Raw genomic sequence first — 22612 nt, forward strand, 5'->3', positions numbered from 1 at the left:
CTGGAAGTGCAAGGGTTCCTCGACCAACAGGGGACAGCAGCCAACAGATAAATATTCCCTTTTACTGTCTCCTGAGCCAAAAATCCCACTGCACATCCTACATAAATTCTCAGCTGATTTTAAAGAGGATTGAGCCCCAGTTGCCCACAGTAGTAACCAACTTGATCACAACTCTTGGATTGTCCTTCCCTCAGTTTCTGTTTTAACTTCTCAATGCCCCATTCCTGTTCCCTGAGTTCAACTGCCCAAATAAACCACTTGTCCTCAGGTCTATGCCTCAGTTTCTACTTTCAGGGGAAATCAGGTTAAGATGAACTGTTCGTCAGAGGCAAACTCCACATCTCTAGTACATGAGAGTACCCAAGATATATCTATCTTTATAATCTAAGTGAAAGGACAAAAGGAGCACGATGAGCACCAAAGTGGGACAAATACATGGCGGAGTTCCAAGTAAACAGACGACTTTAAGGTGCTGATGTGGGAAGTTAGGTCCAGGAGCCAAAGTAAAAGAATATCAAGTCTGCCAACCATTGGAACATAGAATGGCTCACATCCTTGACATTATATATCCTGTGAGTCATTATTCATTCCGGATAACCAATTGCTTGTTAGTCCATTAACAGTAATTTTGTAAGTGGATTCAAATTTTTACTTTTTCAGGGCAATGAATATTTTATCTTAAATCCTTAAGATTTTCCCTCTTGACTTAGGATTAGTGAGTTATGAAAATATTTGTCTCTTTGTCAAAATGAACATAAGTGCTGATGAGTCTGTAAAGTTGAGCAATATCCCAAAGTTCATAGCCAAGGGCTATGACTCTTAAATTGCTCCTAAGTGCTACTTGACCTCTGCAGTGATTATTCTTTCCCTACATTGATGGGCGAAGGAGAATGAGTAATGCTCAGAGGGAAAAAGGTCACCATATAACTAAATTTTTACACAAAGCCCACGGCCATACCTCGCAAAATACAACATGGAAGGGAAGCCCTCTCTGAAATGTACCATTGAGTCCTCAACACAATAATCTTAATGGTTTAACCTGCATTAATAAAATAAACAAAATTATTTCCTATGTTAACACAAAGTTATTCATCTTTGTTTTGTTTTGTTTTTACTTGTATAGTGACCAGGTTTGTCTAGACTAAGTTAACGAAACCTTGCTTAAAAATAAAAAGGCCAGCAGGTGCAAAGTCTGACCATTGAGATTAAGGCCTGTCCATGGTCTAGGAGACATAATTATGGGAGGGTAGGAATTCGCATGTATGGAGGAGCTCTGATTTGCCAATATCCTTTACGTATTGGGAGTAAGGTGAATAATAGCTCCCTAGAGATATCACATCCTAATCCCTGGAACCTGTATTACCTTCTGTGGAAAAGGAGTCTCTGCCAATGGAACTAGATTAAGGAGTCTGAGATGGGAAGATTATCCTGGATTAATCCAGGTGAGCCCTAAATGCAATCTTGTGTTGTGCTATGCTTAGTTGCTCAGTTGTGTCTGACTCTTTGTGACCCCATGGACAGTAGTTTGCCAGACTCCTCTGTCCATGGGGATTCTCCAGGCAAGAATACTGGAGTCAGTTTCCATGCCCTCCTCCAGGGGATCTTCCCAGGGATCAAACCCAGGTCTCCCACATTGCAGGTGGATTCTTTATCATCTAAGCCACCAGAGAAGCCCAAGAACACTGGAGTTGGTAGCCTATCCCTTCTCCGGGTGATCTTCATGACCCAGGAATTGAACTGGGGTCTCCTGCATTGCAGGTGGATTTTTTACCAGCTGAGCTACCAGGGAAGCCCAAATGCAATCCTAAGTGTCTCCATAAGAGAGAGGCAGAAAAAGTTAAAATTGGAATTGAAGAAAAGCCAGTCCAAGAGTCGTGATCAAGCTGGCTACTACTGTGGGCAAATGGGGTTCAATCCTCTTTAAAACCAGCTGAGAATTCATGCAGAATGTGCCTTGGAATTTTGGGCTCAGTAGACAATAAAGAGGAATATTAAAGATGAGGAGAAAATGTGGCTCTGGGAGTAGAAACTGGAGTAAGGCAGCCCCAAGCCAAGGAATACTGGCCTCCCCAGCAGCCAGAAGAGACAAAGGAATAAATTCCCTCCAGACCCTCCAAAGGGAGGGCCACTCTACTGACACTCAGAATGCAGCCTAGTTGATAGTGATGTCAGATCGCTGGCCCCCCAAACTGTACGAGGTAAATTTCTGTTGTTCTAAGCCACCAAACTTGTGGTTACTTTTGATAACAGCCATAGGACACAAATACACGATGTTATTGCATTTAATCCTCATGACTTTTTGAGGGAGCTATCATCCTTATTTTCTTGATGAGCAAACTGAAAGTCAGAATAAGTGTCTGAAGTCACCTGACACATAGAAAGTGGAAGTATCAGTCGCTCAGTCATGTCTGACTCTTTGCAACATCATGGGCTGTAGCCCAGCAGGCTCCTCTGTTCATGGAATTCTCCAGGCAAGAATACTGGAGTGGGTTGCCATTTGCTTCTCCAGGGGATCTTTCCAACCCAGGTATTACACCCGGGTCTCCCAAATTACAGGCAGATTCTTTACCATCTGAGCCACCAGGGAAGCCCTCCTGACACATAACTGGGTAGAAAAAGTCAAGTTCAGTTGAACTTCAAAGCTGAAGCTCTTTCTCACATTCTGTGTGCCAGCCACATAACTTAGACATCTTTGCCCATCTCCCTACTGTGTTCTGCTCCCTACACCAGATGTCCTCTCATATATGACCTCAAGGTTGGAGGTCACTTTCCTGACCACCCCTCCCCCACACCTGAAGCTTGAGGGCTCCATTTACATGCTGTTTTACTCTGGTCTCATTCATACTCTCGTCTTTTGGCTTGTCTCTCTCCTCGCTAGACTACAAGCTCTCCTATGGCAGAGTCTATGCCTTTATCTCTGATCTCAAGCTCTACCTAGTGTCTGGCGAGTGTCTGTGCTTAAGAATATTTGTAGAATGAATCAATTATGTCACATTAGCTCCTAAATAAACAAAAGCATAAATAAGCTTACGTTAGTGACAGTGAGAGCCTTTGGAGTTTCATGTTCAAGTAAGGTGAGATGCAAGATGAAGAGTCATCACTTTTCCATTTCTTTATGCTACCTCAGTTTCCTCATAGGTAAGTAGGTATAATCTATTTTATAGAGTTAGTGTGACTATTAAATGAGTTCATATGTAAAAGGCTTAGAACAACAACTGATACAGTATCAGAACTATGTATTCTCTATTTATAATTTTTCTCAACTCTTTCTTGTTAGTAAAGAGATAAGACTTTTTCCAGGAAAGTAATGAATAAATTATCTGAGAAGTTTTAGAGCTACAGCTAATTTTTATAATTTTGTGATCTGGCAGAAAACAGACCAATCTCAAGATGACAAATTTAACTCAAATAAATACTTTGGCACCACATTAGCAGTAAGATAAAACTGGAAAGGTTAGTGCCTTTATAGTCTCTCACTTAAACTGAAAGGGAAAAATAGCATTTCAGAAATACTGTTATATATCATTATGGAAAGTCTCAAGTGAAATGCCTAGGAAAAGAAATTTACTAACTCTGAATCCTAATATTGTATTTTTCTTCCAATACTTTGATATTCCTGGATTAGCCTCTGCCAGGAACTCAGTCTACTGCTTTACTTTTCACTGATGAACAAATTGGACTAATTTGAAACATGTGGAGAAGAGAGAATAAATCTTCTGTTGGAATGTGTGAGACCTGACATTGTTTTTAATTGATTCACAAGTTTTTATATAATAAGTAAAAAACAATGCCTTTCACAAGACATACAGATGAAAGAATAAACACACTAAAAAGCTTTGAGGCTGGTTTTATCTTCATTTGTTGCTTGTCTCACAAAGTAAACATAAGATTTCTTTTGCAAAAAACACATTTCAGGGCACAAACATGCTTGGCTTAAAACATAAGATGCAGAAACTGTTGTCTAAACTTAAGTAACCAAAATGCCCATTGTAATTCACAGCCATTAGTGATTTGGAAACAAGGGATACCGATACAGTTTTGTACCTCTGTTGCTATTCCATAATTATCATCCTTGGTTGCAGGTAAGATGCTGGTCGTAGTCGGTTGGTTCGGTTGGTTCACAGTTGGTTCACTACAGCCCATTTCTTCCCTCCACAGGTTCACTATGCACCAAAACCCCAGGACCAGGGCCTTGCAGATGCCTCTGTATTTTATTTAAGGGAATTTTTTTGGTTGGCTGAAATATATCCTAGCTGAAGATGCCGAGGCAGATGATCACATTAGAAAGGATTGAAATACCTGGTCTAACTTATACCCAAAGTTGTGTCAGGCTCTGCCAAAGGGAAGAGCCCAGGAACATTTACTGACCCTCTCCCATAATGAGCCATAACTGGTATGGAAGTCTATATATTGGAAGAAGAAGAAAAATGATCAGGATCTGAACAGGGCAGAAGATAAGCAGCAGCCTAACTGGAATGGTGGGGTAGATTCTAGAGACATTTTAGAGGAAGAATCAACAAGATGCATAATCTGACTGGATGAGGCAAGTATGAAGGTTCAGCACAGAGTTCGAGATGACCCCAAGGCTCCCAGTTGAGAAAAATGGCCATGAACTAATAGAGGAAATGCAGGAACCAGAAGACAAGGGGAAGGGAAACCCCATGGGAAGGAAAAACAACACTTGCTTCTGAAAATGTTGAATTTGAAGTGCCTGGAAGACAATGACATGGCAATCAGTGTCCAGCAAGTAGGTAAAAATTCAGAACTGATGGTAAGGAGAGTAGCTGAGACTACAGCCTCAGATTTGTTTTCCATGGTAACATTTAGAGTGATGTTTTTAATAGTTCTGCACATTAAACACAGTATATCCTCACCATTTTCACATTTTACTCATGCTACAGGTCTGCAAGAGTAAGCAGAACAAATTTTATTTCCATTTTACATGAAAGGAAATCAATATTCAGAGACATTAAATAATCTGCCCCAAGGCCACCCTGGAAGAAAATGTTAAAACCAGAATGAGACTTTCCGCTTCTGAAACTTGGGCTGATATTTCCTAGACACTGAGCACTGGGAAACAGGAATTCTTCATTTATTGTTTGCAAATATAGATTAGGTCTATTGCAGAAAGCTGACACATAGAACCATGCAAGCTGATAAACTTCCTCTGTGCTGCTGCGTGCTCAGTCACGTCTGACTCTTTGTGACCTCATGGACTGTATCCCACCAGGTTCCTCTGCCCATGGAATTCTGCAGGCAAGAATACTGGTGTTGATTGCCATTTCCAACTCCAGGGGATCTTCTCGAACCAGGGATCAAACTCTGGGAACTATATTAAAGGTGCAGCTAGAGGAAGAGGAGCTAGGGAAGAAAAAAAGAGAGAAAATAGAGAGAAGAAACAGGAAGAAGGAAGGTCACAGAAGGAAAAAGAAAAGAAAAAGAATGAAGACCAAAGGATAAAGAGCTGACAACAGTATCAAAGATTATTTCTTCCCCAATTCTTTCCACTTCCATGACCATCCCATCCAGCCTGGGCACAGATGAGGCCCTCTCACAGTGTGATGCTCCAGAAGCCCTGCCCCCCACATGAAATACCTCTGCCCATGTGGAAAGAACAAACTGTGCTCCTTTCTCCAGTTCTTTGCGTGCAATCTCAAAGATTCAGCTTGAGGGTTACTTGAATGGATTTTACACTCCAGCTCCCAGTGTTAAAGCCATCAGTAAATTTCACAAGATTCCATGTGTAATCTTCGGTCATAGATCTATATGTAATAACATACTTTTAAATGTAGATCACATCAGACAGGCCATGTCTACACAACAGCAAACAGATGTTTTGGCAATGAGAGGCGCCTCCATATGTTTATGAGTGGCAGTATCTCATGGTGAGAATGAACTCCCACCCTTTCCTTATTTTTGTTTTTGGTTTTAAAGCATTTGTTTCTGATATAGAGAGGGTAAGTTATTCAGACATAAACCTGGCTTTCAAAAAGTCAGGTTTCCTCTTCAAGTAGGCAAATAATATACAGTGGAAAGCAGGGCAAGGCAAACTACTTAACTCAACACATTTAAGATGACAAATAATTATTGACTCTTTTCCATGTATATATCACTACACTTGGGGATATAAATATACAAAAATAGAGGCCCCAAGAATCTTCCCTTTAACAGAGAAAACAGTGTCCACCAAACATTTGATCTGCTCTGCTGCATTTATCAGCCTCTGTGGGGTTGGGCAAGACAAGATGATCGGTACTGCCAAAGATCTGTCAGTGGAAGGGAGGTCAACGCATAGAAGAGTTAGCTCATTACTTTCCCTGTTCCTCTTCCCCTTCCTTGACAACCAAGAAGGCTGCTCTAGATGGTGCAGTTCCACAATGATAGAGCCTTTACCAGGTAGAATTCTGAGCAACTGTCCAGATGTCCACATGCTGGACAGGTAGCGTGATACATACTCTTTCTCTTTTTTTCTAATTAAGCCACTGAAATTTTGGAATATTTTGTTACTGAAGCATCAACCTGACATATCTTGACCAATACACTTGCCTTTCTGAAGCTCACATAATAGCAAGAGAAATAGTCACACATCTCAAAAATTCCAGTTTGTTGATGACACATCCCACTTTCTCAAACTTGTTACATATTAGTTAACACCTGTTAATTATCTATAGCACATCCTTATGCTTTAAGAAGTATACTGGTTTGGATGATGAATTACATGGTTACCCTATAGAGAGAGGGTATGATAGATAGTATAGGAGATATATATGGAATTGAGGAGATTTAAAATAACCCTATTCACAGAATTTGATCATTGGAACTGAAACTAAAAGAAAATAGAGTGTTCTGCTAGGGAGATAGTGGAGCAAGTAAGGTTTTGGGGAGAAGTGCATTTGAGTTCTGAGTTTGAGCAAAGATCCAAGGTACAAGTGAGTAGGACATTTTGGAGACTAGCAGGCAGATGACAGTAAACAGCCTTGATGTATTCCTTTCCTGTTTGGAACTAGTCCATTGTTCCATGTCCTGTTCTAACTGTTGCTTATTGACTTGCGTACAGATTTCTCAGGAGGCAGGTAAGGTGGTCTGGTATTCCCATCTCTTTCAGAATTTTCCACAGTTTGTTGTGATCTACACAGTCAAAGGCTTTAGCATAGCCAATAAAGCAGAAGTGGATGTTTTTATGGAACTCTCTTGCTTTTTCTATGGTTCAGTGGGTGTTGGCAACTTGATCTCTTGTTCCTCTGCCTTTTCTAAATCCAGCCTGAACATCTGGAAGTTCATGGTTCATGTACTGTTGAAGCCTAGCTTGGAGAATTTTGAGCATTACTTTGCTAGCTAGGGTGTGAGTGCAATTGTGCGCTAATTTGAATATTCTTTGGCATTGCCTTTCTTTGTGATTGGAATGAAAACTGACCTTTTCCAGTCCTGTGGCCACTGCTGAGTTTTCCAAATTTGCTGGCATATTGAGTGCACGACTTTCACAGTATCATCTTTCAGGATTTGAAATAGCTCAGCTGGAATTCCATCACCTCCACTAGCTTTGTTCATAGTGATGTTTTCTAAGGCCCACTTGACTTCACATTCCAGGATGTCTGGCCCTAGGTGAGTGATCACACCATTGTGGTTATCTGGGTCATGAAGATCTTTTTGTATAGTTCTTCTGTGTATTCTTGCCACCTCTTCTTAATATCTTCTGCTTCTGTTAGACCCATGCCATTTCTGTCCTTTATTGAGCCCATGTTTGCATGAAATGTTCTCTTGGCATCTCTAATTTTCTTGAAGAGATCTCTTGTTTTCCCATTCTATTGTTTTCCTCTATTTCTTTGCATTGATCCCTGAGGAAGGCTTTCTTAGCTCTCCTTGCTATTCTTTGGAACTCTGCATTCAAATGGGTATATCTTTCCTTTTCTCATTTGCCTTTAGCTTTTCTTCTTTTCTCAGGAAGTTGTGAGGGCTCCTCAGACAACCATTTTGTGTTTTTTGCATTTATTCTTCTTGGGGATGGTCTTGATCACTGCCTCCTGTACAATGTCATGAACTTTAAATAAGTTAAAGCTTATTTAACTTAGATGCAGAGTACATCATGCAAAATGTCAGGCTGGATCAAGTACAAGTTGGAATCAAGATTGCCAGGAGAAATATCAATAACCTCAGATACGCAGATGACAGCACCCTTATGGCAGAAAGAGAAGAACTAAAGAGCCTCTTGATGAAAGTGAAAGAGCAGAGTGAAAAAGTTGGCTTAAAACTCAGCATTCAAAAATCTAAGATCATGGCATCCAGTCCCATCACTTAATGACTAATAGATGGGAAAACAGTGAGAGGCTATTTTGGGGCTCCAAAATCACTGCAGGTGGTTATTGCAGCCATGAAATTAAAAGACACTTGCTCCTTAGAAGGAGCACTACGACCAACTTCGACAGCATATTCAAAAGCAGAGACATTACTTTGCCAACAAAGGTCCATCTAGTCAAAGATATGGTTTTTCCAGTAGTCATGTATGGATGTGAGAGTTGGACCATAAAGAAAGCTGAGCACCAAAGAATTGATGCTTTTGAACTGTGGTGTTGGAGAAGAATCTTGAGAGTCCCTTGGACTGCAAGGAGATCCAACCAATCCGTCCTAAAGGAGATCAGTCCTTGGTGTTCATTGGAAGGACTGATGCTGAAGTTGAAACTCCAATACTTTGGCCACCTGATGTAAACAGCTGATTCACTGAAAAAGACCCTGATGCTGGGAAGAATTGAAGGCAGGAGGAGAAGGGGACGACAGAGGATGACACAGGTGGATGGCATTGCTGACTTGATGGACATGAGTTTGAGCAAGCTCCGGGAGTTGGCGATGGACAGGGAGTCCTGGCGTGCTGCAGTCCATGGGGTTGCAAAAAGTTGGACATAACTGAGCAACTGAACTGAAGGCAGATGAAGATATGTGTGGTAGGGGTGGTTGAGCAGAGGAGTGGAGAGAGCAGATAAGAAGGAAGATTAACAGTATATATTATCGAAGGCTTTGAAGACCAATCTGGCAAGTATGCATTTAAGGAGTTCACTTGGGAGCATCCCACTTGACTTCCCTGATTATTTCTTCCTCTCACCTTTGACTTTCTGATCCAAATCTTGGCTAACCCAACTCATAAAATAGACTAAAGTATATATGAGTGAAGTAGAGGATTCTTGATAAACTTCAAATGGAAATATTTTCTCTTAAAAAAAAAAGTTTATCTCAGGAAGAATAAAATAAATCATTCAATTGAGCCTATGGTGGTTGATGCTTAGTATATCCTAAATACAGAAATGGGTACCTGGCTAAGCTCTAAAATACTATACAAAGAAAAATAACTAGAGATATGGGATATGTAAGCCTTATTTTCCAGTTTTCTGGGGACTAACATATCTCATACCTACAGTAATTCCCTTTTACCCTCAAAAAGATCTCAGCTTGGAAGATAAGTTCCATTGTCTCCTTTCCTATGACATTTAGGATGGAGGTAATTTAACCTTCCTTCATTTTCCTTCTTCTCTCAGATTTAATTAGAACCAGTTTGAATGTGAATCTGGATCAGTCAATAGAGAGCCCCCCTCCTCCTGCCTTGGACAGTATTAGAACTTTATGGGCTCATGCCTCAGCGCCCCCCCTCAAGCTCTCCATGCAGGCCAGCAAGGTCCTTCAGCCTGGCTCAGTATCACCTCCCACTGGCTCCTGTGCAGGTTCCCCAGCCTTCAGACTTAATACCTAGTTCTTGCCCATACCCTACTCCCATGCCTTCTTCTTGCTCAGTAATGGAGATGTGAGTGGAAAATATACGTGGGGAAAGGCATAAATAAAGTCAAAATAGTGAGTTAAATATCAACAATTAACAAGTAGGATCCAGGAAGTCTTTAAGGGCTTTGAAAATCACCTGAGCTGTTTTTATGCATGTCGTTATTAGCATGTGTAGAAGACATGCTCCACATGTCATATGCATATAGGCTTATCTTATATGATATGTCATAACTACACCCAGTTTGGGAGAAGGAAATGGCAACTCACTCCAGTATTCTTGAGTGGGAAATTCCACGGACAGAGAAGCCTGGCAGGCTGCAGCCCATGGGGTCGCAAAGAGTCAGACATATGATGGAGCCCACACACACCATACCCAGTTTAGTCATGTGGACCTCAAGGAATATGGATATTGGTCATGTGCTATTCCTATTTTTCCTCTAGTCACAATACCAATATTTTAACAAAAGTCCTTCAATTTGTGCCAGAACTACTAGTTCGTAAAGTTGCCTGCTGAGCCTGTCTGCGTGCTGTGAAGTGTATGACTTGTGGACTCAGCCCTGGTAGAGCCAGGCAGTGCGGCCACATGGTGATACCTTTGGGTGCTGCCCAGTTTGAATGAGGGCACTGCCATTTACCAGCTGGTGACAAGTTACTAAACTCTTTCAAGCTTCAGTTTTCTCATCTGTAAAATGCAGCTGCCATGAAAAGCAGTATCCTCAAAAGAGTGTTTTGCAGATCATCTGTAAGTTCAAATGTGTGTTCAATACTTATCATAATGCCTGGCACATTTCTTGATTTTCTCAGATTTAATTAGAACCAGCTTGAACCTCCATCTGCCAAACTGTGGTGGAAAATCCAATATCAGTCATTCGGAACGTCCCTTCTTTCTTCCTTGGAAAGTACGTGAACCTCAGGACCTCATACACTTTAGAGAGGGGCCTTTGCTTCTCCACAAATGCTCGTCAGGGTAAATTTGCACCAAGCTAAGCAAGACCCAAACGAACCTCCATGTTTTGAAATGAAATCAAAATGCTTACACCGAGCGGAAACTCTTCCTCTCCACTGTTTTCATTTTCTCCATGTCTCCACTCTCAGTTCAAGCCACATAATCCCACGTTTAGCTACACACCACAGGGTGTTCTAGCGGCTGCCTATCTACCACTCTCCCCAACTTCGGTGAAGACTCCAGAGGGGAAGGCAGGAACGAGGCCCCGTGTCTTGCTGGTGGGGTCGTCCCACACAGGCACCCAGATAAGGCGTGAGCAGGGGCTGAAGTCTGGCCAGAGCTCTACCCTCCAGTCTTGGACCCTGGTTCGGGGCTGTGGCTGCCAGGGAAAGGGGCATCTTTTTCAAATTTACACACAGACTCTTTATAGGCTATGGGCAGCCCCGATGGGAAACACATGTTTTAATTCTACTACATTTTTCACAGCAGCTAATACAATTCCAAACACAAACTGCAGGGGAGGGGGCATCTGCAGAAGGTACTTCAAAAAATAACAATCATAATTTATTTCTTGAAATATTTTCTGGTGAAGAGGAAAAAAAGTGGATGTATAGAAAGCTGATATAGAATAAATGTTTGTGTGTCCCCTACCCCCCAAAAGTCACATGTTGAGAATTAATCTCCAGAGTGGCATTTGGAGGTAGAACCTATGGTAGGTGATTAGGTCCTGAAATTGGAGCTCCCAAGAATGGGATTAGTGCTCTTATAGAAGAGACCTCAGAGAGCTCCCTTGTGAGGACACAGCAAGAAGATGACCATCTATGAACCAGGAAGCAGACTCTCACCAAACAAGGAATCTGCTGGCATCTTGGACTTTCCAGCCTCCAGAATTAAGGAAAATAAATGGCTCTTTTTAAGCCACTCAGTTTATGGTATTTTTGTTGTAGCAGCCTGAACAGACTAAGGCAGGAACTGAAGACACAGTACTTTAAAAGCAGGGATGGGAAGGGAGGTGGGAAGGTGGTTTAAGGGGGAATGGCACCCCACTCCAGTACTCTTGCTTGGAAAATCCCATGGATGGAGGAGACTGGTAGGCTGCAGTCCATGGGGTCGCTAAGAGTCGGACACGACTGAGCAATTTCACTTTCACTTTTCACTTTCATGCATTGGGGAAGGAAATGGCAACCCACTCCAGTGTTCTTGCCTGGAGAATCCCAGGGTCGGTGGAGCCTGGTGGGCTGCCATCTATGGGGTTGCACAGAGTCGGACACGACTGACGCGACCTAGCAAAAAATGGCTGATTCAGGTTGATGTATGGCAGAAACCATCACAATATAGTAAAGTAATTATCCTCCAATTAAAAAAAAAAGTAGTGGATTTATTTTACTCTAATACACAGAAGACTTTGAAAAGCATTCAGGTTTTTATGAAAAGAGCAAACTAAAAATGTGTAATAATACGAAATGTGTTTTTATGCACCTCACATCTGCAACATATAAGCTGACCACTGGAATTATACATTATTAAGGGTAATTAAACGCTTTGCTACCTAACATGACATTACCAAATTATTCACTTTAGAAAAGGCTTTGCTGGCTTTCCTGTCAACACTGAGTCATCAGCAGCACCTGAGCTTGCTCTCTCAATGTCAGTGTCCCTGGAAATGAACTCTTTCTCACTGATTAAGTCAACCTTTTCTTTCTTCTTCCCTCCATGAACATTGGTTATGGAGAGGAGGAAGTTCATTTCCCTCAACTCATCTGGAATTTCACTGCATGTGAAAAAAGGGAGTGACATGCCTATGGTACCATGACATCGAGTAGAAAAATACTACTCTAACTTAGCAGATGTAATAAAAGTCACACTTTTTTAAGTGTTGCCTTTTACACATGAAAAGAAAACTTAGTAAGTGATTCCTATTTGTCATTCCATTTCTCCACTCTCAAACTAGTAGGGATGAGGAGGGAGGTGCTTTAAGAGGGAGGGGACATATATACATTGATGTATGGCTGATTCATGTTGATGTATGGCAGGAACCATCATAATATTGTAAGGTAATATTCTCCAATTAAAAATAAAATAAATTTTTTTAAGTAGTGGATTTTTTTACTCAGCTCTAATGCACAGAGGACAGAGAAGAGCATTCAGGTTTTTATGAAAAAAGCAAATTAAAAATGTGCAATAATATGAAATGCTTTTTTATGCACCTCACATCTGTAACATATAAGCTAACTCTTATATCCCTAACAACCTTCCCATGCTTTTTAAGGTACCTGCTTCCATTAGAATTCAGCCCACTAACAGATCCAAGTAAAATAATTAAGTAAAAATACCCTTCAAGTGTCCTATGGCAAACAAGTGTTCATTGGTATTTTTGATCTGTATTTAATCAACATTATTTTCTTATTCTGTCTGTCTTGCCACATTTATGACTATCATAACTACATGCATTGTAAGATGAATAAGTTTATAGTAGAAAAAGCTGTCTTTAAGTATACCTTGTCAGTATTTAGGAAAGTTTCAAGCACAAAGAGGAATGTACACTCAAAACTGATTTATTATTTTTAAATTCTGAAATATTTTAACTAAGAACAGACGGCTGATTAATGAAAGCTTATCAGTAGTCTGGAATGCAGTGGTAACAGCTATACAAAGGAACTAGTTGGTCTAAAATGTAAATTTTGGGGAAACAGAACAGTTTTTCCTACTGAAAATGATTTTTTCTTAAATATCAGAGGCATTTGGGCTAAAAACAAAGACACGCAAAGTCCACATCTAAAGAAATAAAGTGAAAAAAATGATTCAGAGCAAAAACTGCTGCAAAGAAGGTGCAAAAATTCGATTATCTGGCTTAAATTTATATTCCAAGTCTATACTGCGATTTTGGCAGACTTGAATTTAATTATGTGTGTTTCAGGTGCTATTTTAAATGACTACATGCATAATGAATTGACTGATGTCCAAAGTATGTTTGAAATAAAGTTTTAGAAATCTTACTAATACTTCAAAATGTTAGGTAAAGATTTTATTCATGAATACCTGTTTGCCACTTAATAAAATAAGGGAAAGCCTATGTAAAAGTCTTGATATTTGCAAAGACACCAAGCATGGTTATAAAGGAAAAGATTGTGAGACTATTTTGAAACCAAAACAAGTATCTCCGTCTTTGAAACTTCATGAAGATTACTACAGAAGATTTTGTATAAATCATTTCAAATGAAGCACAGAAAGAAAAAAAAATTACTTACCTTGACATTTCCTAAGGATTTTTTTAAGTTATTTTACATATTAAGTTTGGCCTTGGAGTACAAAATAAAGCAGGACAAAGATGCTTACTCTTTGGAAGAAAAGTTATGACCAACCTAGACAGCATATTAAAAAGCAGAGACATTACTTTGCCAACAAAGGTCCATCTAGTCAAAGCTATGGTTTTTCCAGTAGTCATGTATGGATGTGAAAGTTGGACCATAAAGAAAGCTGAGTGCCGAATAATTGGTGCTTTTGAACTGTGGTGTTGGAGAAGACTCTTGAGAGTCCCTTGGGCTGCAAGGAGATCCAACCAGTCCATTCTAAAAGAGATCAGTCCTGGGTGTTCATTGGAAGGACTGATGTTGAAGCTGAAACTCCAATGCTTTGGCCACCTGATGCAAAGAGCTGACTCATTTGAAAAGATCCTGATGCTGGGAAAGACTGAAGGCAGGAGGAGAAGGGACAACAGAGGATGAGATGGTTGGATGGCATCACTGACTTGATAGACATGGGTTTGAGTAAACTCCGGAGTTGGTGATGGACAGGGAGGCCTGAAGTGCTGCAGTCCATGGGGTCGCAAAGAGTCAGACACGACTCAGCAACTGAACTGAACTGAATTGACTAGACACACCTCTCTGAATAAAGTAATGTCTCTGCTTTTTAATATGCTGTCTAGCTTAGTAATAGCTTTTCTTGTAAGGAACAAGCATCTTTCCATTTCATGGCTACAGTCACCATCTGCAGTGATTTTGGAGCCCCCAAAAATAAAATCTCTCACTGTTTCCATTGTTTCCCTATTTGCCAAGAAGTGATGGGACCAGATGCCGTGATCTTAGTTTTTCGAATGTTGAGTTTTAAGCCAACTTTTTTCACTCTCCTCTTTCATCAAAAGGCTCTTTAGTTGTCTTCACTTTCTGCCATAAGGGTAGTGTCATCTGTGTATCTGAGATGATTGATATTTCTCCCAGCAACCTTGATTCCAGCTTGTTCTTCATCCAGCCTAGCATTTTTCATGATGTACTCTTCATATAAATTAAATAAGCAGGGTGACAATATACAGCCTTGATGTACTCCTTCCCAAATTTGGAACCATGTCCAGTTATAACTGTTGGTTCTTAACCTGCATACAGATTTCTCAGGAGGCAGGTAGGGTGGTCTGGTATTCCCATCTCTTGAAGAATTTTCCACAGTTTATTGTGATCCACATAGTCAAAGGCTTTAGAGTAGTCAATAAAGCAGAAGTAGATGTTTTTCTGGAACTCTTTTGCTTTTTCTATGATCCAGTGGATGTTGGCAATTTCATCTCTGGTTCCTCTGCCTTTTCTAAATCCAGCCTGAACATCTGGAGCTTCTTGGTTCATGTACTGCTGAAGCCTAGCTTGGAGAATTTTGAGCATTACTTTGCTAGCTAATATATAAGATAAGTGCAATTGTGTAGTAGTTTGAACATTCTTTGGCATTGCCTTTCTTTGTGATTGGAATGAAAACTGACCTTTTCCAGTCCTGTGGCCACTGCTGAGTTTTCCAAATTTACTGGCATAGTTTAACACCATCATCTTTCAGGATTTGAAATAGCTCAACTGGAATTCCATCACCTCCATTAGCTTTGTTTATAGTGAATCATTCTAAGACCCACTTGACTTTGCATTCCAGGATGTCTGGCTCTATGTGAGTGATCATACCATTGTGGTTATCAGGGTCATGAAGATCTTTTTTGTATAGTTCTTCTGTGTATTCTTGCCCCCTCTTCTTAATATCTTCTGCTTCTGTTAGATCCATGCCATTTCTGTCCTTTATTGTTCCCTTGTTTGTATGAAATGTTCTCTTGGCATCTCTAATTTTCTTTAAGAGATCTCTTGTTTTCCCATTCTATTGTTTTCCCCTAGTTCTTTGCATTGATCACTGAGGAAGGCTTTCTTATCTCTCTGTGCTACTCTTTGGAACTCTGCATTCAGATGGGTATATCTTTCCTTTTTTCATTTGCCTTCAGCTTTTCTTCTTTTCTCAGGTATTTGTAAGGCCTCCTCAGACATCCTTTTTGACTTTTTGCATTCCTTTTTCTTGGGGATTACCACCTTCTTGATCACCACCTTCTTACAATGTCATGAACCTTTGTCCATTGTTCTTCAGATACTCTATCAGATCTAATCCCTTCAATCTATTTGTCATTTCCACTGTATAATTGTTAGGGATTTGATTTAGGTCATACCTGAATGGTCTAGTGTTTTTCCCTACTTTCTTCAATTTAAGTCTGAATTTGTAATAAGGAGTTCATGATCTGAGCCACAGTCAACTTCCAGTCTTTTTTTAGCTGGCTGTATAGAGCTTCTCCATCTCCAGCAGCAAAGAATATAAGGAGTCTGATTTCAGTATTGACCATCTGGTGATGTCCATGTGTAGAGTCATCTTTTGTGTTGTTGGAAGAGAGTGTTTATTATGACCAATGGGTTCTCTTGGCAAAACTCTGCTAGCCTTTGCACACCTTCATTTTGTAATCCAAGGCTAAACTTGCCTGTTACTGCAGGTATCTCTTCCTACTTTTGCATTCCAGTCCCCTATGATAGAAAGGACATCTTTTTTTGGTGTTAATTCTAGAAGGTCTTGTAGGTCTTCATAGAACCATTGAATTTCATCTTCTTTGGCATTAGTGGTTGGGGCATAGACTTGGATTACTGTGATATTGAAAGGTTTTCCTTGGAAATGTTCAGAGATCATTCTGTTGTTTTTGAGACTGCATCCAAGTACTGCATTTTGGACTCTTTTGTTGACTATGAGGGTTACTCCATTTCTTCTAAGGGAGTCTTGCCCACAGTAGTAGATATAATGGTCATCTGAATTAAATTTGCCCATTCTGGTCCATTTTAGTTCACTCATTCCTAAAATGCTGATGTTCACTCTTGTCATCTTCTGTTTCAGTTCAGTTCAGTTTAGTTCAGTCACTCAGTTGAGTCCAACTCTTTGTGACCCCATGGACTGCAGCACGCCAGGCCTTCCTGTACAGCACCAACTTCATGAACCTAACATTCCAGATTCCTGTGCTCCATTGTTCTTTACTTCCATCCCTAGTCACATCCACAACTGGGCATTGCTTTCGCTTTGGCTCTCTTCATTCTTTCTGGAGTTATTTCTCCACTCTTCTCCAGGAGCATACTAGGCACCTACCGACCTGCGGAGTTCATCTTTCAGTGTTATATCTTTTTGCCTTTTCATACTGTTCATGGGGTTCTCGAGGCAAGGATACTGAAGTGGTTTGCCATTCCTTCCTTCAGAGGACCACATTTTGTCAGAACTCTCCACTATGACTCTTCCATCTTGGGTGATCCTACAAGGCTATTAAAAATTAGCCTTTGCCTATCTTTGGGTACCTCATTGGTATATGACACAAATTAGCACATGCCCATTGTTTTAAAAGTAAACTTAATTAGCTCCTCTACACTGTATTATTCACAACACCTGAATTTTGTATAATAACACAGAGTTTGAATATAACTTACTGTACAGCAATGGTCCCGACATTGTGAGCTCTTCACACTATCCCAGTTGTTTACATTTGTGCTTCATTCAGAGACATCTTTTTTCAGATTTGCTCATTTCTCTTGCAATGGAACCTGTTCTTCCACTTTACTGGTGCTCTGCTCATTTGGTCTGCAAGGAGATCAGACCAGTCAGTCCTGCTGCTGCTGCTGCTGCTAAGTCACTTCAGTCGTGTCTGACTCTGTGCAACCCCATAGACGGCAGCCACCAGGCTCCCCCGTCTCTGGGATTCTCCAGGCAAGAGCACTGGAGTGGGTTGCCATTTCCTCCTCCAGTGCATGAAAGTGAAAAGTGAAAGTGAAGTCACTCAGTTGTGTCTGACTCTTCGAGACCCCATGGACTGCAGCCCACCAGGCTCCTCCATCCATGGGATTTTCCAGGCAAGAGTACTGGAGTGGGGTGCCATTGCCTTCTCCGAGTCAGTCCTAAAGGAAATCAATCCTGAATATTCATTGGAAGGACTGATACTGAAGCTGAAGCTCCAATACTTTGGCTGCTTGATGAGAAGAGATGACTCATTGGAAAAGACCCTAAAGATAGAAAGATTGAGGACAGCAGGAGAAGGGGGCTACAGCAAATGAAATGGTTGGATGACATCACTGACTCAATGGACATGAGTTTGAGCAATCTCCAGGAGATAGTGAAGGACAGGGAAGCCTGATGTGCTGCAGCTCATGGGATCACAAAGAGTCAAAGTCAACTTAGCAACTGAACAACAACAACAACAACTTCTCATTTTGGACATTCTGTTTTTGAAGGCAAATGTGCCTCCAAACTCTGGGGACTTAGAAGCTACTACCTGTTGGATCCATGGTATCACTTTCTGATGTTACTATTTAGCAGTGGTCTTTGATAAATCATACTTAGAGGGTTCTAGTCTTGAAGGGATTGAGCATATATATGAGACTAAACCTCCTACCATGTCTCCTTGAGGTTGTCCACCATTCCCATACACACATATGTCATGGATGCCACAAAGGACATTAAAACCAGTTACCGTATCCAGAGTTGAACACAGCAATATTCCAGAAATAAGCAAAGTACTGTCCTCAGTGTGTTGCAGCTGGAATCTCAGACACGGCAACTTATAGGGTCACTGCTTTAGTGTCTATCATAAAAGAATGAGGACTTCTGGTGAATACTACAGTTTTGATTTCACCTCCCTCTACAGGGGTATATTAAGTGTTTTAGTTTGTTCTCTAAGTTTCACTTGGGACATTCACATGCTATTGCTCATGGTGTGACAATATGCATGGTTTGCATCAGAAAAAGAAAATGGGCATTTGGGCTGTTTTAGACTAGGCTTAAAGCTTTGTAAGGGATGATCCTCTTGCAGTTGCCTTGTGCAAATTCAAAGGTGACATGTCACAGCGACACCAGAGAATGCAGCCCAGTTTGAATTGCTATTATTCTTCTTTTAATACAAAACCTTATCTTGGCTCTTCTTCTTCTTTAAATAACATTTTATGTCTATTTTAGAAACACTACATATGTATTCATTATTAGAAAATCTAAATGAGAAAAAAATGAAATAATACTCAGGATTTCACATAATAAGAGAACTACCTTAAACACTTTAAAGTCTGTTCTCCTGGACACTTTCCTAGCATACTTAGTGGCTGAATAGAATTCCATTTTATGAATATACTAGAGTTAAGTATATTGGTTAAAAAGGGAGGCAGACTCTCTGAAATCAAATTTTGATCCTACCCTTTACCTAAACCTTTGGAAAAATCACTTATTTTTGTGGCAGTCTCCTTATGCACAAAATAAGAGCAATAAAAGTTCTTCCCACTATTGTTAGAACTGTAGGATTGTCACAAGTATTAAATGCATTAATGTATGTAAACTACCTAGAATAATCACATCAGAGTAAATATATGATAACTCTCATTATCTTTTTTATTATTGCATTCTAAATTAAAAGACGTTTACTCCTTGGAAGGAAAGTTATGACCAACCTAGATAGCACATTCATAAGCAGACACATTACTTTGCCAACAAAGGTTCGTCCAGTAGTCATGTATGGATGTGAGAGTTGGACTGTGAAGAAAGCTGAGCGCCAAAGAATTGATGCTTTTGAACTGTGGTGTTGGAGAAGACTCTTGAGAGTCCCTTGGACTGCAAGGAGATCCAACCAGTCCATCCTAAGGGAGATCAGCCCTGGGATTTCTTTGGAGGGATTCATCCTAAAGCCGAAACTCCAGTACTTTGGCCACCTCATGCGAAGAGTTGACTCATTGGAAAAGACCCTGATGCTGGGAGGGATTGGGGGCAGGAGGATAAGGGGATGACAGAGGATGAGATGGCTGGATGGCGTCACTGATTCGATGGATGTGAGTCTGAGTGAACTCCGGGAGTTGGTGATGGACAGGGAGGCCTGGCGTGCTGCAATTCATGGGGTCTCAAAGAGTCGGACATGACTGAGCGGCTGAACTGAACTATTAAATTTATAATTTTCCTCTCTTATAAACATTAATCAAACTTCCTAGAAGTTAAATCTTGATCACATCATTTTTAGGGGGAGGGAGCAGGGGAGTGAGTTCCAGTGGGAAATAAACATAATTGACATTGGTCTCAGAAAAAATTTAATCCAAAATTTGCAGTTTCAAAAGCCTACAGGGACCAGGTGAATACATAAATGTTTGAACCAGACTTGTTTAAGATAATAAGGAGTCATGGAGCCAGTGTCTAAACTGGCCATCTTAAAGGAATTAAAATTTAATACAACCCACTGCCCCCCAAAATCAAACCAAAACAAAGCATGCAGTCTAAAGAAAACACATCTGTGGGCTTCAAGTGGCCCTCAGGCCCAAATATGCAATTTCTTATCTGTTCCACAGCTTCACTTTGAAAAATTTCATTGAGATATGATTGCCATACTGTACTAGCTTTATTGTATAATGATCTATGTATATATTATAAAAATGATTACCACAATAATTTTAGTTAACATCCATCACCACATATAGTTACAAATTCTTTCCCTTGTGATGAGAACTTTTAAGATCCACTCTCTTAGCAACTTCCAAATGTACAATACAGTTGAGCGCCTCCTGATGTCTAGAGGATACATTCCTAGGAGTTGAACAGCTGACTCTACAGCACATTTTTAATGCCTTAGATACATATTAACAAAATTCTCTCCCCAAAGTTGGTACCTCTTTATGTTATCAAGAATGGCATATGAGTGTCCATCACTATTTTTTTAAATATAACTGGAAAAATTTTGACAATCAGAAACCAAAAATGTATCTTATTGTAAATTTAATATGTTCTTTTATTACTGCTTAGCACTGTGCTCTTGGCACTTAGAATAATGTTTGACAAAAGTAGATGATTGATAAGGTACAAAAATGTATGTGTGTGCCTATTGAATATATGTGTGTGTACATAATATATGCTCATGTCTACAAGAACTCACACACACACACACAGAGAACGTGAATTATATATTTTCATGACTCTTTTTAGCAACTGGCCTGCTGGAAATTTGGAGCACCAGTTGAGTAGCTCCAGCTTCAGCAGATGAAACAACCTACTCAGGATGATTTATAAATAGCTACCATTAACCTGAATAACAACAACAATCATTAACTTCAGTTCAGTTCAGTTCAGTGGCTCAGTCGTGTCCGACTCTTTGTGACCCCATGAATTGCAGCACGCCAGGCCTCCCCGTCCATCACCAACTCCCGGAGTTCACTCAGACTCACGTCCATTGAATCAGTGATGCCATCCAGCCATCTCATCCTCTGTCATCCCCTTCTCCTCCTGCCTCCAATCCCTCCCAGCATCAGAGTCTTTTCCAATGAGTCAACTCTTCACATGAGGTGACCAAGTACTGGAGTTTCAGCTTCAGCATCATTCCCTCCAAAGAAATCCCAGGGCTGATCTCCTTCAGAATGGACTGGTTGGATCTCCTTGCAGTCCAAGGGACTCTCAAGAGTCTTCTCCAACACCACAGTTCAAAAGCATCAATTCTTTGGTGCTCAGCTTTCTTCACAGTCCAACTCTCACATCCATACATGACCACTGGAAAAACCATAGCCTCGACTATATGAACCTTTGTTGGCAAAGTAATGTCTCTACCTACTGTTTTTGTGTGTAGCTTGATCTAAATGTTTGTGTCTTGCCCTGCGGTTGACAACATCTGTATCCATTATCACTGGAGTCCCACAGTGAAAAATATGTTGTTGTTGTTGAGTCAGTCAGTCATGTCCAAATCTTTGTGACCCCATGAAATGCAGCACGACAGGCTTCTCTATCTTTTACCATCTCCCGGAGCTGCTCAAACTCATGCCATCAAGCTGGTGATGCCATCCAACCATTTCAACCTCTGTCATCCCCTTCTTATCCTGCCTTCAATCTTTCCCAGCATCAGGGTTTTTTCCAATGAGTTGGCTCTTCACATCACATAGCCCAAGTATTGGTGCTTCAGCTTCAGCATCAGTCCTTCCAATGAATATTCAGGGTGAATTTCCTTTAGGATTGACTGGTTGGATCTCCTTGCAGTCCAAGGGACTCTAAAGAGTCTTCAACACCACAGTTCAAAAGCATCAATTCTTCAGCACTCAGCCTTCTTTATGATCCAACTCTCATATCCATACATGACTACTGGAAAAACCATAGCTTTGACTATACAGACCTTTGTTGGCAAAGTAATGTCTCTGCTTTTTAATGTGCTGTCTAGATTAATCATGGCTTTTTGTCCAAGCAGCAATCATCTTTTAATTTCAAGGCTGCAGTCACCATCTGCAGTGATTTTGGAGCCCAAGAAAATAAAGTCTGTCAGTTTGCATTGTTTCCCCATCTATTTGCCATGAAGTGATATGACCAGATGCCATGATCTAAGTCTTCTGAATGTTGAGTTTTAAGCCAACTTTTTTACTCTCCTCTCTCAACTTCATTAAGAGGCTCTTTAGTTCCACTTTGCTTTTTGCCATGAGGGTGGTATCATCTGCATATCTTGGGTTTTGATATTTCTCCTGGCAATCTTGATTCCAACTTGTGCTTCATCCAGCCCAGCATTTCGCATGATGTACTCTTCATATAAGTCAAATAAGCAGGGTGACAATACACAGCCTTGATGTACTCCTTTCCCAATTTGGAACCAGTCTGCAG

The 22612-nt window shown here is 40.5% G+C and overlaps 1 long non-coding RNA gene across 1 annotated transcript in view; it reads right to left on the reverse strand.

Moving 5' to 3' along the window:
* Positions 1-22612, reverse strand: part of LOC147350337 (uncharacterized) — a 90004-nt gene that overhangs the window by 55287 nt on the left and 12105 nt on the right. The window contains exon 2 of the long non-coding RNA XR_015148731.1: positions 17452-17602. This is a non-coding gene — a long non-coding RNA (uncharacterized LOC147350337). The remainder of the gene's footprint in view (positions 1-17451; positions 17603-22612) is intronic.

The sequence above is a fragment of the Bos grunniens genome, chromosome 20, assembly GCF_055505025.1.
Source record: "Bos grunniens cultivar Pamir isolate PY7600 chromosome 20, Bosgru_T2T1.0, whole genome shotgun sequence".
In the NCBI taxonomy this organism is placed as follows: Eukaryota; Metazoa; Chordata; class Mammalia; order Artiodactyla; family Bovidae; genus Bos; species Bos grunniens.